The sequence below is a fragment of the Asterias rubens genome, chromosome 6, assembly GCF_902459465.1.
Source record: "Asterias rubens chromosome 6, eAstRub1.3, whole genome shotgun sequence".
NCBI classification, from domain to species: domain Eukaryota; kingdom Metazoa; phylum Echinodermata; class Asteroidea; order Forcipulatida; family Asteriidae; genus Asterias; species Asterias rubens.
Window position 1 is genome coordinate 14,881,377 of NC_047067.1, and position 19,740 is coordinate 14,901,116.

Genomic DNA, 19,740 nt, shown 5'->3' on the forward strand with positions numbered 1-19,740 from the left:
GGAGGGGTTTATGTTATTTTTTCAAATTTACCAAATGTCAACTTTCAATTTGAAGTGGCGCAATTTTCAATCAAACACGGTTAAAAAATCGGCCAGGGGTTTCCTTACGGGTGGCGAACCCTTTGTCACTGAATTTTTGCTCTTCTGTTTTCAGAGTTAAAAATATAAAACTAAATATTTGGGGGCTTGTTTTTCAAAACTTATAAATCACCTTATATGAAGTGGCGCATTTTTCAATGAATAAACAGTCGAAAAATCGGCCTCCTCATCAGTAAGACATCTCTCTGGCATCAGGTGGTCGTCGTTGTCGTTGTTGTCGGTGATGATTTCATCTCCTTGTTTCAGTGAGCTCTTGCCATGAGTTCCTCTCAGTGTAGACTGATCCGAAGATGTTGATTCTCTTCAGGAGTATTCAATCTCTTGAAGCCTGCAAATAAAAATTAAAAAAAATAAAAAATTACTTTTACATAAAAAATGAACCTTTGACTATAACCATCCTGGGGTCGATTTCACTTAGAAAGATGAAATCAAACAGTGAAAGTTTCAACAAAATAGGTTAATTGGTTCTACTTGCTGTGTAAACAGAAAGAAGCAAAACCCTGTCACAGTAGCGATGAATCCATCCGAGGTAAAGACTTATAAATCACCTTATATGCAGTGGCGCATTTTCTCAGTGTAGACCGATCCAAAGATGTTGATTCTCTTCAGGAGTATTCAATCTCTTGATGCCTGTAAATCAAAACAAAAAAAATCAAAAATTACTTTTACCCTAACCATCCTGGGGTCGATTTCACTTAGAAAGATGAAATAAAACAGTGAAAGTTTCAGCAAAATAGGTTAATTGGTTCTACTTGCTGAGAAAACAGGAAGAAGCAAAACCCTGTCACAGTAGTGATGAATCCATCCGAGGTAAAGATTTCGATACATCAACAAATTATGTTCGCTTTTTTTCCAAAACAGTTAAAAAAAATTGGCCAGGGATTTCCTTACAGATGCAAACTCTTTGTCACTGATTTTTGCTCCTCTGTTTTCACAGGTAAAATATAAAACCTCTGAAATAAAACGAACCTATTTGTATATCAAAATATTTGGAGGGGTTTATGTTATTTTTCAAAATTTACCAAATGTCAACTTTAAATTTGAAGTGGCGCAATTTTCATCAAACGCGGTTAAAAAATCGGCCAGGGGTTTCCTTACGGGTGGCGAACCCTTTGTCACTAAATTTTTGCTCTTCTGTTTTCAGAGTTAAAAATATAAAACTAAATATTTGGGGGCTTGTTTTTCAAAACTTATAAATCACCTTATATGAAGTGGCGCATTTTTTAATGAATAATCGGCCTCCTCATCAGTAAAACATCTCTCTGGCATCAGGTGGTCATCGTTGTCGTCGGTGGTGATTTCATCTCCTTGTTCCAGTGAGCTCTTGCCTCGAGTTCCTCTCAGTGTAGACCGATCCGAAGATGTTGATTCTCGTCCGGAGTACTCAATCTCTTGATGCCTGTAAATAAAAATAAATACAAAAATAAAAAGTTACTTATACATAAAAAATGAACCTTTGAACCTAAAGTGTCCTGGGGTCAATTTCAAAAAGAGTTAGGACTGGTCCTAACTTAGGACTAGTCCCAAAAGATATTAAAAACATAAAGGAACACGTTGCCTTGGATCGGTTGAGTTGGTCTTTGAAAAGCTTTGCTATAAAATGCATATTGGTAGAAAGATGTTGTAAAAGTAGAACACAATGATCTACACAACTATGCCTCGAAATTGTGTGGTTTCTTTTTACCTTGTCGACTAACATGGCCGGCCAATTATGAGAGTCAAATTTTTTACTCCCATAAATGGCGGACGGTGTTAAAGGCAGTGGACACTATTGGTAATTGTCAAAGACTAGCCTTCACAGATGGTGTATCTCAACATATGCATAAAATAACAAACCTGTGAAAATTTGAGCTCAATCGGTCATCAAAGTTGCAAATAATAATAAAAGAAGAAAACCCCTTGTCACACGAAGTTGTGTGCGTTTAGATGGTTGATTTCGAAACTTGAGGTCTCGAAATCAAATTCGTGGAAAATTACTTCTTTCTCCAAAACTATGGCACTTCAGAGGGAGCTATTTCTCACAATGTTTTATACCATCAACCTCTCCCCATTACTTGTCACCAAGAAAGGTTTTATGCTAATAATTATTACAATAGTGTCCACTGCCTTTAAATCACGACATAAAAGGAAAACCGTGCAATTTTGAGTGATACTTGTGTGGATCACTATATTCTACTTTTAAAACATCTTTCTAACCATATGCATTTCATTACAAACGGTTTCAAAAGCTTTTTATAGACCAACTCGTCCGATCCGAGGCAACATGTTCCTTTAAGGCTAGTCCTAAGTTAGACGAGTAACTTGTCCTAACTTGAGATAAGACTAGTCTTAACGCTTTGTAAAATCCAACGCAGATCCTTCAAGATCCAATTGCATGTTTTGTTTGTTTCTGTTTTGATGATAGCTGCACATGTCATGTAAAGAGTGAATTTCTGCTTGTACTAATCCTCATATAGCACTGAAATCCGTAATTCAGTGACGCTCGTGGCTCTGCAACAGTGTTACCCCTGATCACTAGACCATTTATTTCATTCATCAAACCAACTCAGTTCCCTTGGGAATAAACTGCCTGTGCAGCCAAATATGTAGTGACCAAGCTAAATAAATCACAAGAACCATCTCTGCCCTCACAGGTACCTACTAACCCCTGTGCAATCTATGGAAACTGTATGATAAACCTAAAAGGGTCTACAAGCCTAAAGCCCGGTTCATACTTTCTGCGAATGCGAAGCAAATTTTGTTGTCATGAACTCGCAATGAATAACTTGCAACAGTCGAACTGTGTTCAACCCCTTCGAAACATGTGCTAAGAAAACAGGGCTGTGTTGCCAAAATTCACTTTGCATTTGCAGGAAGTATGAACCAGGCTTAATTAACTAGTGATTTACTTACTTGCATGATGGGCAGAAATAGAAGACGGTTTGTCCTTCACCAGCTGATAGTGTTTACCTGGTGTGGAAATGAAGTCCATCGTGACCGCACTTGGCACATGCCCTGTCAATCTGAAACCAGACCAGATACAAAAATGAAATTAAAAAGTGATGAAAAATAACCAAGCCTTGAAAAAACAGGGTTTTTTTTCTTCAATGATTAATGAATAATATATAGAAAGATGAAATAAAACTGTGAAAGTTTCAGCAAAATAGGTCTACTGGCTCTACTTCCTGAGAAAACAGAAAGCAAAACCCTGTCACAGTAGCGATGAATCCATCCGAAGTAAAGATCTCGATACCATCAACAAATTAGACTTGCTTTTTTTCCCAAACATTGAAAAAAAAATTGGGCAGGGGTTACCATACGGGTGGCAAACCCTTTGTCACTGATTTTTGCTCCTCTGTTATAAAACCTCTGAAATAAAATGAACCTACTTGTACATCAAAATATTTGGGGGTTTTACGTTATTTTTCAAATTAATTTGAAGTGGCGCAATTTTCCAATCAAACACTATTAAAAAATCGGCCAGGGGTTTCCTTACGGGTGGCGAACCCTTGGTTACTGAGTTTTTGCTCTTCTGTTTTCAGAGTTAAAAATAAAACCAAATATTTGGGGGCTTGTTTTTCAAAGCTTACCAAATGATAAATCACCTAATAATATGAAGTGGCGCATTTTTCAATTAATAAACACAGTTAAAAAAATTGCCAAAAATATAAAAAAATCACCTTTTAAAATGAAGTGGTACATTTATCAGTTAAACAGTTAGAAAATTGGCCAGAGGTTATCCTACGGGTGGCGGACCCATATCGCTGAATTTTGCTCTGCTTAAGAGTTAAATATAAAACCTCTGAAATAAAACAAAACTATTTTCTAACAAAATATTTGGGGGGGGGAGGGTAATTTTCAAAAAATTACCAAAAGATAAAAAAAAATCGCCTTTTAAAATGAAGTGGTACATTTTTCAATTAAACACAGTTAGAAAATTGGCCAGAGGTTATCCTGCGGGTGGTGAACCCATTGTCACTCAATTTTGCTGTTTTAAGAGGGATAAAACCTCTGAAACAAAATAAACAAGTGTAAACAAAGAACTTTGGGGTTGCTTTTTTTCTTCAAAATTTACCAAATGATAAACCACCTTTTATTCAAAACAAAGTTTTGCATTTCACTTTCAAACAATTTCATGATTGACTAGAGGTTCCCCTACAGGTGGCAAACCCTTTACAATGATTTGTTTTTGTTTCTTTCCTGAAATAAAATAAAACGGTGCACCTAAATAATTTGGGGGTAATATTTTCAAAAGAAACCATATGAAATAAATCACCTAATAAATTTCATCTTTTGTGCGTCTTTTTTTCATAAACCGATTTCAAAAATGGCCGGAGGTTTCCCTGTGGGTGGTGAACCCTTTTCACAGATTTTAATCGTACATTTTTTTTATTCATTCAGAGTTAAATATAAATAATGAAACCTCTGAAAGAAAAAAAGAAAAACAACATGTTTTGGAGGTTAGGCCGAGTAAAAAAAGAAACGTGTTTAGTGTCCGGGTTTTTCAAAAAAAGGAAGGAGGAGGGGCTTTTTATTTTTTATTTTATTTTTCAAGATGGCTGCCATTGTTTTTTCTACTGCTGAAACACAATACATAAATGAAACATTTTGGTAAAGACATTCAGACAAGACATTCAGATTGCTTTAGCTGAGATCGTTTAAAATAACCCTTTAGAAAAAAAAGTAATAATAGTGTGCATACAAAAATTAATAAAAAATAAAATAAAAAAGGAGGCGGCATGTAAAAAGGAAGCGGGCGAGGATGCTGAACATGTATCTTTTACAGCAAGATATAAACCTTAACAATTTGGATATTTCCTAAGATAAAACTCCAGTGTTTCACTCACCAGTGGTCCTAGGTCTTTCTGGCTGACGACCTCATGACAACCTTCAACAGTTCTGCCAGAGTTGAGACGCAGGTATGAATGATAGACCACACCATGTGATGCAGCTGTAATGAGAAGGAAGGCAACAAGTGACTTTTCATTCATTCAAAAATATGCTGTCTGCGCTAATGATAGATGTTGTCTTTACAAAAAGGTGAGTTTTGATTAATTTACCTTTATAGCTAGTTCTAAGCCTAGTTTTCATTGTTTTGCACCTCAAAATGTCAGAATATTGATAACATTTCCTTTGATAGGGTAAAACAAATAGTTTTATTGTGTTCTTTGATTAGTTTGTTTCGATTTGATTAAAAACCTAGCTTGCAGGAAAAGGAAACATAAATTAATATTTAGGAAAAGTTTCCGAATGGCGCCACCACTTTTTCATTCGATATGAAATAATATTGTATTTAATTAACCTCAATGAGATATCCCTTTTTGTAAAAGTGAGTGAAAAAGTGGTGGCGCCATACGGAAAGTTACCCAATATTTATAAATAAAAAAAAAATTAAAAAAAATTCAGTCACCACTGTACAAAGAACAAAATTCACTGATAATATTAATAAACACAACTTTACACAAGTGTTACATTTTGTTGAAAATCTGTGAAAGGAATGTACTTGCCGAACTGCCAAGTTGGACTAAACCATTCTGTGAAAGGGGTGTTACAAACCCGTGTGGCAGTGCATGCGCTGTTTGTTTACAATAAAACCCGCGGTTCACGCATAAAGCGCCCATGCACTGCCGCACGGGTTTGTAACACCCCTCTCACAGAATGATTTAGTCCGACTCGGCCGCGGCTCGGCAGTTCGTCGATCTAAATGTAGTAGGCTGCAAAATGAGAAGTCAAAAGACGTGCGATGCGGCAGGGAAAAAAAAGTGAGTACCGAGTAGAAAATTGCCTTTTTTGAAGAAATTATTGAACGTAACTCAACAAAAGGGAAATACAAGCATTATGAATGTATATTGAGTAGGATGGGGGAATGCTTTAGGTGTACAGTACACAAAAAACTTCAGTTCTGGCTTGCTAACGGTCGCAAAACTTTCACCCATCAACGCTGATTTGAAAAACGTATAGCGTTAAAAAAAGCCCTAAATATTTGACCCCTAGTATAAAGGCTCACAGGGGAGCCTTAATACAGTTTCTAGAAGTACAGACTCACAGTCATTGAGCTGAATCTGCATTAATGTATTTAATATTCAAAGTCTGAGTGTTGCGCTCATGCACCAGCCTCCTCCCCCACCGCCTCCTTGACTGACCACGTCCCGACCCCGCCTACCCCTTTTTTAACGCACAAGTCAATGCCGCCAAGCCCAAGGGGGCTATCATCACACACAATTTTACAAGCTCCGGTCGGTTTCCACAATAAATATATATATTCCAAACTTACTTTTTGCATCTACTTTGTGTAGATATGTCTTGCATTTCATAACTACCGTTCCTTTTCAGGAAACGGTAAAATGGAGCCAAATTGCGGGCAAAATTCTCTCGAAGTTCTTAGCAATTCACTCTTCTCCGTCCATAATTTTAAGAAATTCTAATCCAGCGTGCGTTTCTGAATGAGACGCAAACGATTTATCAAGCCTGACTTCACCCATTCGTTCAGCGTTGAATTTGGTTTAGGGTATCTGACTAGGTATTAAAATAGGAATCGCGCCATCTGTTGGTGGATTGTAGAGTCTCCCGCGCAAAGTTAATGAGTTGTATTAATTAATTGATGCACTTTCTGGATGATTTTGAAATTCTGGTTAAAAATACCAAGCGCAACATACGGTGGCCCACAGCTGTCACGGCAAAACAAAAAGCGCCACGGCAAAACAAAAAGCGCCACGGCAAAACAAAAAGGCGCCACGGCAAAACAAAAAGCGCCACGGCAAAACGGAAAGCGCCACGGCAAAACGAAAAGAGCCACGGCAAAACGCAAAGAGCCACGGCAAAACGAAAAGCATGCGGGTTAAAGGCAGTGGACACTATTGGTAAAATGTCAAAGACTAACCATCACAGTTGGTGTATCTCAACATATTATGCATAAAATAACAAACCTGTGAAAATTTAAGCTCAATCGGTCATCGAACTTGCGAGATACTAATGAAAGAAAAAATACCCTTGTCACACGAAGTTGTGTGCGTTTAGATGCTATTGAAGGTATCGAATTATACCCTAGAGATCGGTACATACTCATCTCGTTTAATGTACAAAGTCAAAGGACATTATTTATTTGTTTTCCAAGTCAAAGAACTTTCCGTCAACCATACGGACCGAGTTGACTTGGGACCGAGTTGACTTGGGACCGAGTTGACTTGGGACCGAGTTGACTCATAAGCATATATATCATGCACCGTTAAAGCCATTGGACACTTTCGGTAAACAGTGTTGTCCAAATGCCCACACACTTCGTGTATCACAACTTTAAGATAAAATAACAAACCTGTGAAAATTTAGGCTCAATTGGTCATCGGAGTCGGGAGAAAATAACGGGAAAACACACCCTTCTTTCCGCACGTTTCGCCGTGTCTTGATATGTGTTTAAAATAAATCCGTAATTCTCGATATTGAGAATTAATATTGCTTTAATGTTTTCTCAAAAAGTAAAGCATTCCATGAAACAATATTTCTTGAGAAGTCTTCACCATTACCTTCTGTAAACCCTGTAAGTTATTTGTAAATCTGTGAACTTTTAATTTTTTGTCTGTTCCGAAAGTGTCCAATGGCTTTAAAAACAAAAAAGAAAACAAGAAATAGAAAGGAAAGGCCCTTCTGCAGTAACTGCGGGAATGAACTCGGGAGTGCAGACAATTTTTGTTCTTAATGTGGCAAAGGAGGTGGAAGAGGATGTTGATAATTTTAACAGATTTTAAAGCTATTGAACCCTTTCGGTACAGACAAAAAAAAAGTTCACAGAGTTACAAATAATTTACAGGGTTTACAGAAGGTAATGGTGATAGACTTCTCTTGAAATATTGTTCCATGAAATGCTTTACTTTTTGAGAAAACGGTAAAACAACATAAATTCTCGTTAGCGAGAATTACGGATTTATTTTATACACATGTCATGACACGGCGAAACGCGCGGAAACAAGAGTGGGTTTTCCCGTTATTTTCTCCCGACTCCGATGACCGATTGAGCCTAAATTTTCACAGGTTTGTTGTTTTATATATAAGTTGTGATACACGAAGTGTGGGACTTGGACAATACTGTTTACCGAAAGTGTATAATGGCTTTAAGTGACGCAGTTAGTTTAGGCTAGCCTAACTAAACTGATGTTTTAAATTTAAATTTTAGTGTGTTTTATAATTATGTTCTTTTGTTATTTTTAATTTGATGTTGTATGCAAGTGAGCCTTGTTTTCGAGTTGATAACAATGATGTGTACCACTACGTACTAGTAGTACTATATAGTAGTATACAAAAAAGTTAAATTAGTTTAGAACAGAGTGTACTACTACTAGCTTCTAGGTTAGTACAAAAGTGCTCTCCGTATTTGTAGCATATGTTTAGGAACACTGACTGACCACCACAGCTAGAAACGTCATGGTCCAAACTCCAATTGTCGTATCACGAAAACGTCTCATGACCAGTCACAAGGGCTAAAGCCCCAGAAAATGACACACTTGTCTGTACCGTACTGCTACTGGTGTACTGACATAAACCAACACGATTTCCGACAACACATGCGCCTAAAGATCAACTGCACACTGCGCGAGCTGACCATTTATATCCTATCCCATGAATCACCGCCACTCTTTTCGACCTTTAACCCGCATGCTTTTTGGCTCTTTGCGTTTTGCCGTGGCTCTTTGCGTTTTGCCGTGGCTCTTTGCGTTTTGCCGTGGCTCTTTGCGTTTTGCATGCCGTGGCGCTTTTCGTTTTGCCGTGGCTCTTTTCGTTTTGCCGTGGCGCTTTTTGTTTTGCCGTGGCGCTTTTTGTTTTGCCGTGGTGCTTTTTGTTTTGCCGTGACAGTTGTGGGCCACCGTAGGTGCTCTCCATACAGTGCCAATTAAATGAATTTACAAGTCAACCATACACTCCACATCATAGTTCCCCAATTTTTATATTAAACGTTGTGAAAAAATGCAAACAATTGCTCTTGCCAAAAAGAATAGTTCACTCGAATTATTTAACTTAGACTGTTAAATAAATTAGTGATAATTATACAGACCCTCTCTAAGTTAAGTCGGCACACACCACTTGTTATTCGGGGGTGGCGCAAGTTTTAAGCAGGGACACTACACACATGGCACAGTGGTAGAAGCGATAACGTTCAATCATTTACAACCCCAACGCCGCCCCACCCTCCCCCCGCCACTTTTAATAGCTAATCTGCTAATAAATATAAACAAATGAATGTTGCACGAATTTAAAAAAAAAAAGTTGTAATTTAATGCATCCTCAAAATAAAGCTGGTAAATTGGAAAACAAATAAAGTTAATTAGATGAATTAAAAAATTAGAGGAATTTTAAAATGGGTGGATAATTACATAGAAATCACATATACACACACACACACACAGAAATAAAACGCTTTCTTGATCAGATCTTTATATCAAGCCATATATAGTTTTGTTCTCGATTCAAACTGTTATTGAAATGCAACCCTCGGTTTGGTTATATCTGTACAATGACGGATGCAATAAGTATGCTTTAGTTTTACAAAATTCAAATGATTTCACATTTTTTAATAGATATTAGTTTAACACACTCTAGACAGTGGATTTGCTTCCATTAATAACCTACCAGGAAACTGCTGCTGTCAATGTGGGCAGAGAAACAGTTTGACAATTCTTTATGTATTTTATTAATGTGGGAAAGCAAGTGGAACAATTAATACTACGGTACCATATTATAATTATAGTTCCCACCAGGGCTCAATTTCATAGAGCTCCTTAAGCAGAATATTCCTTAACAATTGTCTGCTAAGCAGAAATGAGCAGGATACCAGTCACAAATTCTACATGTGATACTGTCGTTTGGGCTGGTAACCTTATCCTGGTAAGCATAATTTTGTTGTGCTTCACTACTTTTTTGTGCTTAAGGTTCTCAGAAATTCAGCGTTTTCTGTGCAAGACTATAAAAAAGCGCAGAATTCGTCTGTAAGCAGAACCATGACATTGGCCCCAGCATCCCACATGATTAAACCTTTTTAGAGACGAATGAACAACAAGAGAGATGCAAGGTCATCTCCTGAAAAAAACATAAGTATAAGTATTATCAAGATCTATATTCCTAACAAATCTCTAATGTATACAAAAACATATCAAGGTTAAAACTAGTTCTAATGTCATGTCCTTATACATTTTCTTTGTACATGTTAACAGTTTTCCCAACAATTGTCTTTTTTAAAGTGATCTCAGGGCCAGATTTCAGGGCTTCACCTACTATTTGTAAACGTTTTGTGGGTAGAAGAAGATTCTACACTCAAGACCCATTTCAATTTTGCGATATGGCTTGGGTAGGATACCGTACAATGCAATGTTTTGGGGCCACAGAAAGCCACAGTAAGTAAAGCCATGAAATAAGGCCCAGATCCGCTACCAACTTTCAAAAAAAATGAAAATCTACTATTTTATATATATACACATGAGTTTAGTCTTTGAATTTATTAGAAAATACTATACACACATAAACCCAAATGTGGAAATCATTCAAACTTACTTTGGGGTTAAACAGTTTTCTTTTTTTTATTGCCTCTACATAAAAATATATATGTTGTGTTAATCAATATTAAACTATACAGTTTGAATTAATCTTGGAAAAAAAGAGACAAAAAAAAAGAGAGAGAGAAAAAAAGAAAAAAGAATTAAATGTGCATTTAATTCTTGAGCAGGATAACATACTGCAAACTGGTGGCAGTTTCGAGGGTAATTAACTGCAAAGTGATAACGTCATTTCGGTCAAACAAAAGTTGAAATCCGATATTCTAGACTTAGTTTTAAGATTACAAAACACGAAAATCCTTAATTAGCCCTAGCAAATTTAGTTTTTACGGTGTACTTTTTCTAGAATGCTCTTTTAATAAAATATAATCGGAACAGTTTCAACAACTTGAGTTGCCTAGATTGGCAACTGCCCTGAAATTGGTCCCCCACAAAAAAACCCCATTAACATCTGTAAATGAGCACAACAGGTACAACAGTGTGATCCAAGTACCTAAATTCTACTACTTTTCGAAAGGGTTCAATAGCTTTAAAATCTGTTGAAATTGTCCACCTCCTCTTCCACCTCCTTTGCCACATTAAGAACAAAAATTGTCTGCACTCCCGAGTTCATTCCCGCAGTTACTGCAGAAGGGCCTTTCCTTTCTATTTCTTGTTTTCTTTTTTGTTTTTAAAGCCATTGGACACTTTCGGAACAGACAAAAAATTAAAAGTTCACAGATTTACAAATAACTTACAGGGTTTACAGAAGGTAATGGTGAAGACTTCTCAAGAAATATTGTTCCATGAAATGCTTTACTTTTTGAGAAAACATTAAAGCAATATTAATTCTCAATATCGAGAATTACGGATTTATTTTAAACACATGTCATGACACGGCGAAACGTGCGGAAAGAAGGGTGTGTTTTCCCGTTATTTTCTCCCGACTCCGATGACCAATTGAGCCTAAATTTTCACAGGTTTGTTATTTTATCTTAAAGTTGTGATACACGAAGTGTGTGGGCCTTTGGACAACACTGTTTACCGAAAGTGTCCAATGGCTTTAACGGTGCATGATATATGCTTATGAGTCAACTCGGTCCCAAGTCAACTCGGTCCCAAGTCAACTCGGTCCCAAGTCAACTCGGTCCGTATGGTTGACGGAAAGTTCTTTGACTTGGAAAACAAATAAATAATGTCCTTTGACTTTGTACATTAAACGAGATGAGTATGTACCGATCTCTAGGGTATAATTCGATACCTTCAATAGCATCTAAACGCACACAACTTCGTGTGACAAGGGTATTTTTTCTTTCATTAGTATCTCGCAAGTTCGATGACCGATTGAGCTTAAATTTTCACAGGTTTGTTATTTTATGCATAATAATGTTGAGATACACCAACTGTGAAGGTTAGTCTTTGACATTTTACCAATAGTGTCCACTGCCTTTAACCTGCATGCTTTTCGTTTTGCCGTGGCTCTTTGCGTTTTGCCGTGGCTCTTTTCGTTTTGCCGTGGCGCTTTCCGTTTTGCCGTGGCGCTTTTTGTTTTGCCGTGGCGCCTTTTTGTTTTGCCGTGGCGCTTTTTGTTTTGCCGTGGCGCTTTTTGTTTTGCCGTGACAGCTGTGGGCCACCGTATGTTGCGCTTGGTATTTTTAACCAGAATTTCAAAATCATCCAGAAAGTGCATCAATTAATTAATACAACTCATTAACTTTGCGCGGGAGACTCTACAATCCACCAACAGAGGGCGCGATTCCTATTTTAATACCTAGTCAGATACCCTAAACCAAATTCAACGCTGAACGAATGGGTGAAGTCAGGCTTGATAAATCGTTTGCGTCTCATTCAGAAACGCACGCTGGATTAGAATTTCTTAAAATTATGGACGGAGAAGAGTGAGTTGCTAAGAACTTCGAGAGAATTTTGCCCGCAATTTGGCTCCATTTTACCGTTTCCTGAAAAGGAACGGTAGTTATGAAATGCAAGACATATCTACACAAAGTAGATGCAAAAAGTAAGTTTGGAATATATATATTTATTGTGGAAACCGACCGGAGCTTGTAAGATTGTGTGTGATGATAGCCCCCTTGGCGGCATTGACTTGTGCGTTATTTAAAAGGGGTAGGCGGGGTCGGGACGTGGTCAGTCAAGGAGGCGGTGGGGGAGGAGGCTGGTGCATGAGCGCAACACTCAGACTTTGAATATTAAATACATTAATGCAGATTCAGCTCAATGACTGTGAGTCTGTACTTCTAGAAACTGTATAACTGTATAACTATAAGGCTTTATACTAGGGGTCCAATATTTAGGGCTTTTTTTAACGCTATACATTTTTCAAATCAGCGTTGATGGGTGAAAGTTTTGCGACCGTTAGCCAGCCAGAACTGAAGTTTTTTGTGTACTGTACACCTAAAGCATTCCCCCATCCTACTCAATATACATTCATAATGCTTGTATTTCCCTTTTGTTGAGTTACGTTCAATAATTTCTTCAAAAAAGGCAATTTTCTACTCGGTACTCACTTTTTTTTCCCTGCCGCATCGCACGTCTTTTGACTTCTCATTTTGCAGCCTACTACATTTAGATCGACGAACTGCCGAGCCGCGGCCGAGTCGGACTAAATCATTCTGTGAGAGGGGTGTTACAAACCCGTGCGGCAGTGCATGGGCGCTTTATGCGTGAACCGCGGGTTTTATTGTAAACAAACAGCGCATGCACTGCCACACGGGTTTGTAACACCCCTTTCACAGAATGGTTTAGTCCAACTTGGCAGTTCGGCAAGTACATTCCTTTCACAGATTTTCAACAAAATGTAACACTTGTGTAAAGTTGTGTTTATTAATATTATCAGTGAATTTTGTTCTTTGTACAGTGGTGACTGAATTTTTTTTAATTTTTTTTTTATTTATAAATATTGGGTAACTTTCCGTATGGCGCCACCACTTTTTCACTCACTTTTACAAAAAGGGATATCTCATTGAGGTTAATTAAATACAATATTATTTCATATCGAATGAAAAAGTGGTGGCGCCATTCGGAAACTTTTCCTAAATATTAATTTATGTTTCCTTTTCCTGCAAGCTAGGTTTTTAATCAAATCGAAACAAACTAATCAAAGAACACAATAAAACTATTTGTTTTACCCTATCAAAGGAAATGTTATCAATATTCTGACATTTTGAGGTGCAAAACAATGAAAACTAGGCTTAGAACTAGCTATAAAGGTAAATTAATCAAAACTCACCTTTTTGTAAAGACAACATCTATCATTAGCGCAGACAGCATATTTTTGAATGAATGAAAAGTCACTTGTTGCCTTCCTTCTCATTACAGCTGCATCACATGGTGTGGTCTATCATTCATACCTGCGTCTCAACTCTGGCAGAACTGTTGAAGGTTGTCATGAGGTCGTCAGCCAGAAAGACCTAGGACCACTGGTGAGTGAAACACTGGAGTTTTATCTTAGGAAATATCCAAATTGTTAAGGTTTATATCTTGCTGTAAAAGATACATGTTCAGCATCCTCGCCCGCTTCCTTTTTACAGGCCGCCTCCTTTTTTATTTTATTTTTTATTAATTTTTGTATGCACACTATTATTACTTTTTTTTCTAAAGGGTTATTTTAAACGATCTCAGCTAAAGCAATCTGAATGTCTTGTCTGAATGTCTTTACCAAAATGTTTCATTTATGTATTGTGTTTCAGCAGTAGAAAAAACAATGGCAGCCATCTTGAAAAATAAAATAAAAAATAAAAAGCCCCTCCTTCCTTTTTTTGAAAAACCCGGACACTAAACACGTTTCTTTTTTTACTCTTTTCTTTTTTCTTTCAGAGGTTTCATTATTTATATTTAACTCTGAATGAATAAAAAAAATGTACGATTAAAATCTGTGAAAAGGGTTCACCACCCACAGGGAAACCTCCGGCCATTTTTGAAATCGGTTTATGAAAAAAAGACGCACAAAAGATGAAATTTATTAGGTGATTTATTTCATATGGTTTCTTTTGAAAATATTACCCCCAAATTATTTAGGTGCACCATTTTATTTTATTTCAGGAAAGAAACAAAAACAAATCATTGTAAAGGGTTTGCCACCTGTAGGGGAACCTCTAGTCAATCATGAAATTGTTTGAAAGTGAAATGCAAAACTTTGTTTTGAATAAAAGGTGGTTTATCATATGGTAAATTTTGAAGAAAAAAAGCAACCCCAAAGTTCTTTGTTTACACTTGTTTATTTTGTTTCAGAGGTTTTATCCCTCTTAAAACAGCAAAATTGAGTGACAATGGGTTCACCACCCGCAGGATAACCTCTGGCCAATTTTCTAACTGTGTTTAATTGAAAAATGTACCACTTCATTTTAAAAGGCGATTTTTTTGTATCTTTTGGTAATTTTTTGAAAATTACCCTCCCCCCCCAAATATTTTGTTAGAAAATAGTTTTGTTTTATTTCAGAGGTTTTATATTTAACTCTTAAGCAGAGCAAAATTCAGCGATATGGGTCCGCCACCCGTAGGATAACCTCTGGCCAATTTTCTAACTGTTTAACTGATAAATGTACCACTTCATTTTAAAAGGTGATTTTTTTATATTTTTGGCAATTTTTTTTAACTGTGTTTATTAATTGAAAAATGCGCCACTTCATATTATTAGGTGATTTATCATTTGGTAAGCTTTGAAAAACAAGCCCCCAAATATTTGGTTTTATTTTTAACTCTGAAAACAGAAGAGCAAAAACTCAGTAACCAAGGGTTCGCCACCCGTAAGGAAACCCCTGGCCGATTTTTTAATAGTGTTTGATTGGAAAATGCGCCACTTCAAATTAATTTGAAAAATAACGTAAAACCCCCAAATATTTTGATGTACAAGTAGGTTCATTTTATTTCAGAGGTTTTATAACAGGAGCAAAAATCAGTGACAAAGGGTTTGCCACCCGTATGGTAACCCCTGCCCAATTTTTTTTTCAATGTTTGGGAAAAAAAGCAAGTCTAATTTGTTGATGGTATCGAGATCTTTACTTCGGATGGATTCATCGCTACTGTGACAGGGTTTTGCTTTCTGTTTTCTCAGGAAGTAGAGCCAGTAGACCTATTTTGCTGAAACTTTCACAGTTTTATTTCATCTTTCTATATATTGTTCATTAATCATTGAAGAAAAAAAACCCTGTTTTTTCAAGGCTTGGTTATTTTTCATCACTTTTTAATTTCATTTTTGTATCTGGTCTGGTTTCAGATTGACAGGGCATGTGCCAAGTGCGGTCACGATGGACTTCATTTCCACACCAGGTAAACACTATCAGCTGGTGAAGGACAAACCGTCTTCTATTTCTGCCCATCATGCAAGTAAGTAAATCACTAGTTAATTAAGCCTGGTTCATACTTCCTGCAAATGCAAAGTGAATTTTGGCAACACAGCCCTGTTTTCTTAGCACATGTTTCGAAGGGGTTGAACACAGTTCGACTGTTGCGAGTTATTCATTGCGAGTTCATGACAAAAAAATTTGCTTCGCTTTCGCAGAAAGTATGAACCGGGATTTAAAGTTGACATTTGGTAAATTTTGAAAAATAACATAAACCCCTCCAAATATTTTGATATACAAATAGGTTCGTTTTATTTCAGAGGTTTTATATTTTACCTGTGAAAACAGAGGAGCAAAAATCAGTGACAAAGAGTTTGCATCTGTAAGGAAATCCCTGGCCAATTTTTTTTAACTGTTTTGGAAAAAAAGCGAACATAATTTGTTGATGTATCGAAATCTTTACCTCGGATGGATTCATCGCTACTGTGACAGGGTTTTGCTTCTTTCTGTTTACACAGCAAGTAGAACCAATTAACCTATTTTGTTGAAACTTTCACTGTTTGATTTCATCTTTCTAAGTGAAATCGACCCCAGGATGGTTATAGTCAAAGGTTCATTTTTTATGTAAAAGTAATTTTTTATTTTTTTATATTTTTATTTACAGGCTTCAAGAGATTGAATACTCCTGAAGAGAATCAACGTCTTCGGATCAGTCTACACTGAGAGGAACTCAAGGCAAGAGCTCACTGGAACAAGGAGATGAAATCATCACCGACAACAACGACAACGACGACCACCTGATGCCAGAGAGATGTCTTACTGATGAGGAGGCCGATTTTTCGACTGTTTATTCATTGAAAAATGCGCCACTTCATATAAGGTGATTTATAAGTTTTGAAAAACAAGCCCCCAAATATTTAGTTTTATATTTTTAACTCTGAAAACAGAAGAGCAAAAATTCAGTGACAAAGGGTTCGCCACCCGTAAGGAAACCCCTGGCCGATTTTTTAACCGTGTTTGATTGAAAATTGCGCCACTTCAAATTGAAAGTTGACATTTGACAAATTTGAAAAAATAACAAACCCCTCCAAATATTTTGATATACAATTAGGTTCGTTTTATTTCAGAGGTTTTATATTTTACCTGTGAAAACAGGAGCAAAAATCAGTGATAAAAAGTTTGTGTCCGTAAGGAAATCCCTGGCTAATTTTTTTTAACTGTTTCGGAAAAAAAGCGAACATTATTTGTTGATGTATCGAAATCTTTACCTCGGATGGATTCATCGCTACTGTGACAGGGTTTTGCTTCTTTCTGTTTACACAGCAAGTAGAACCAATTAACCTATTTTGTTGAAACTTTCACTGTTTGATTTCATCTTTCTAAGTGAAATCGACCCCAGGATGGTTATAGTCAAAGGTTCATTTTTTATTTTTTTTAATTTTTATTTACAGGCTTCAAGAGATTGAATACTCCTGAAGAGAATCAACATCTTCGGATCAGTCTACACTGAGAGGAACTCAAGGCAAGAGCTCACTGGAACAAGGAGATGAAATCATCACCGACAACAACGACAATGACGACCACCTGATGCCAGAGAGATGTCTTACTGATGAGGAGGCCGATTTTTCGACTGTTTATTCATTGAAAAATGCGCCACTTCATATAAGGTGATTTATAAGTTTTGAAAAACAAGCCCCCAAATATTTAGTTTTATATTTTTAACTCTGAAAACAGAAGAGCAAAAATTCAGTGACAAAGGGTTCGCCACCTGTAAGGAAACCCCTGGCCGATTTTTTAACCGTGTTTGATTGAAAATTGCGCCACTTCAAATCGAAAGTTGACATTTGGTAAATTTTGAAAAATAACATAAACCCCTCCAAATATTTTGATATACAAATAGGTTCGTTTTATTTCAGAGGGTTTATATTTTACCTGTGAAAAGAGGAGCAAAAATCAGTGATAAAAAGTTTGCATCCGTAAGGAAATCCCTGGCCAATTTGTTTTAACTGTTTCGGAAAAAAAGCGAACATTATTTGTTGATGTATCGAAATCTTTACCTCGGATGGATTCATCACTACTGTGACAGGGTTTTGCTTCTTTCTGTTTACTCGGCAAGTAGAACCAATTAACCTATTTTGCTGAAACTTTCACTGTTTGATTTCATCTTTCTAAGTGAAATCGACCCCAGGATGGTTATAGTCAAAGGTTCATTTTTTATGTAAAAGTAATTTTTTATTTATTTATTTTTTTATTTACAGGCATCAAGAGATTGAATACTCCTGAAGAGAATCAACATCTTCGGATCAGTCTACCACTGAGAGGAACTCAAGGCAAGAGCTCACTGGAACGAGGAGATGAAATCACCACCGATGACGACGACGATGACAACGACGACCACCTGATGCCAGAGAGATGTCTTACTGATGAGGAGGCCGAGCATCCATCCCAGTATGGGTACTTAAATAAGATCTGGATCCTTTATCACTGACAGTGCCATTAGGATTGTCTCAAGAAACAAAATGAGGCTTGACAACAAAATTTAGTCTGGTTCCTTTTTTCAAACTTTGAGAGTTTAGAGCGGGTTTTGATCGGTACACGGGAACCAGACAAAATGGCCGAACTGTGGTTAAGGTGTTTTGAAACTGTCAGTGTTGCTTACATTAGTTTGCGATAACTCGTGCTTTATAGCTTGTTTCAAAAAATGAGTATCTGAAATTGAATTGTTTACCGTCATCAATTGTTGTTATTGATTGATCCTTCCCTAACCCCTGGGGTGGGTTGATCGCTTGAAAGAACGAACAAGAAACTTGAGTGCACATCTTTATGATAAAAGCCTTTTAGCTCTGGTTAGGATTATGGCATACTTTGTAACTTATGGGTCATGGCAAGACTAAAACTCCCTTTTCCCTGAGAGTTGATCATTGCACAAATGTCATCCTCGATACTGTTACTACGACACACCTGATGCATTACGGAGGCAACATTGCCACTGGTCATTGCCTGGGGGCCCCTTGAAATGTTTTTGCAATTGTTCCATAGAGGTGCCCTTTACCAAGAAAAACCACCTTGGTGAACTTGCCCTGTTTAAATGACTGAGCTGTCCTTTTCTGCTAGGGGTTTTCGTCATAGCAAACTAGGAACCTATCAAAGTGTTCTCTAGCAGTGGCTTACTGTATGACTTTCATCCCTTTCTGCTAGGGATTGTGTCGCAGCAAACTGAGTAACGTTTTACATTAGTGGCTTACTGTTGTACCACTACCATCACACGTGACTTTCATCCCTTTCTGCTAGGGATTGTGTCGCAGCAAACTGAGTAACATTTTACATTAGTGGCTTACTGTTGTACCACTACCATCACACGTGACTTTCATCCCTTTCTGCTAGGGATTGTGTCGCAGCAAACTGAGTAACGTTTTACATTAGTGGCTTACTGTTGTACCACTACCATCACACATGACTTTCATCCCTTTCTGCTAGGGATTGGGTCACAGCAAACTTAGTAAATTTTTAGTTTAGTGGATTACTGTTGTACCACTACCATCACACGTGACTTTCATCCCTTTCTGCTAGGGATTGGGTCACATCAAACTTAGTAAAGTTTTAGTTTAGTGGATTACTGTTGTGCCACTACCATCACACAGGACTTTCATCCCTTTCTGCTAGGGATTGTGTCGCAGCAAACTAAATGTTGAGGTTCATATGTACATACATGACCTTTGCCCCTTCCTACCTGGGGGAAATGACTGGTACTTAATATTAATCCACCTGTCGTGTGACCTCTGACCCTTCCTCTGTGGGGTAAGGTTACTGTAAACCTTTGCGGCTGCATATCAGAAATGGCCACT

General features: G+C 37.2%; 2 long non-coding RNA genes across 2 annotated transcripts; one reads left to right on the forward strand and one right to left on the reverse strand.

Annotated features, from left to right (window-relative positions):
- Nucleotides 1–3,061: 3,061 nt before the first annotated feature.
- On the reverse strand, nt 3,062–6,472 carry LOC117291194. Its single transcript, XR_004519137.1, has 3 exons — nt 6,353–6,472; nt 4,926–5,029; nt 3,062–3,101 (listed from the first exon to the last, which is right to left on the reverse strand). It is a non-coding gene; the product is annotated as an uncharacterized LOC117291194 (long non-coding RNA).
- Nucleotides 6,473–12,492: 6,020 nt separating this feature from the next.
- LOC117291206 lies at nt 12,493–15,868 on the forward strand. The gene is made up of 3 exons (XR_004519142.1): nt 12,493–12,612; nt 13,932–14,035; nt 15,829–15,868. It is a non-coding gene; the product is annotated as an uncharacterized LOC117291206 (long non-coding RNA).
- Nucleotides 15,869–19,740: the final 3,872 nt, after the last annotated feature.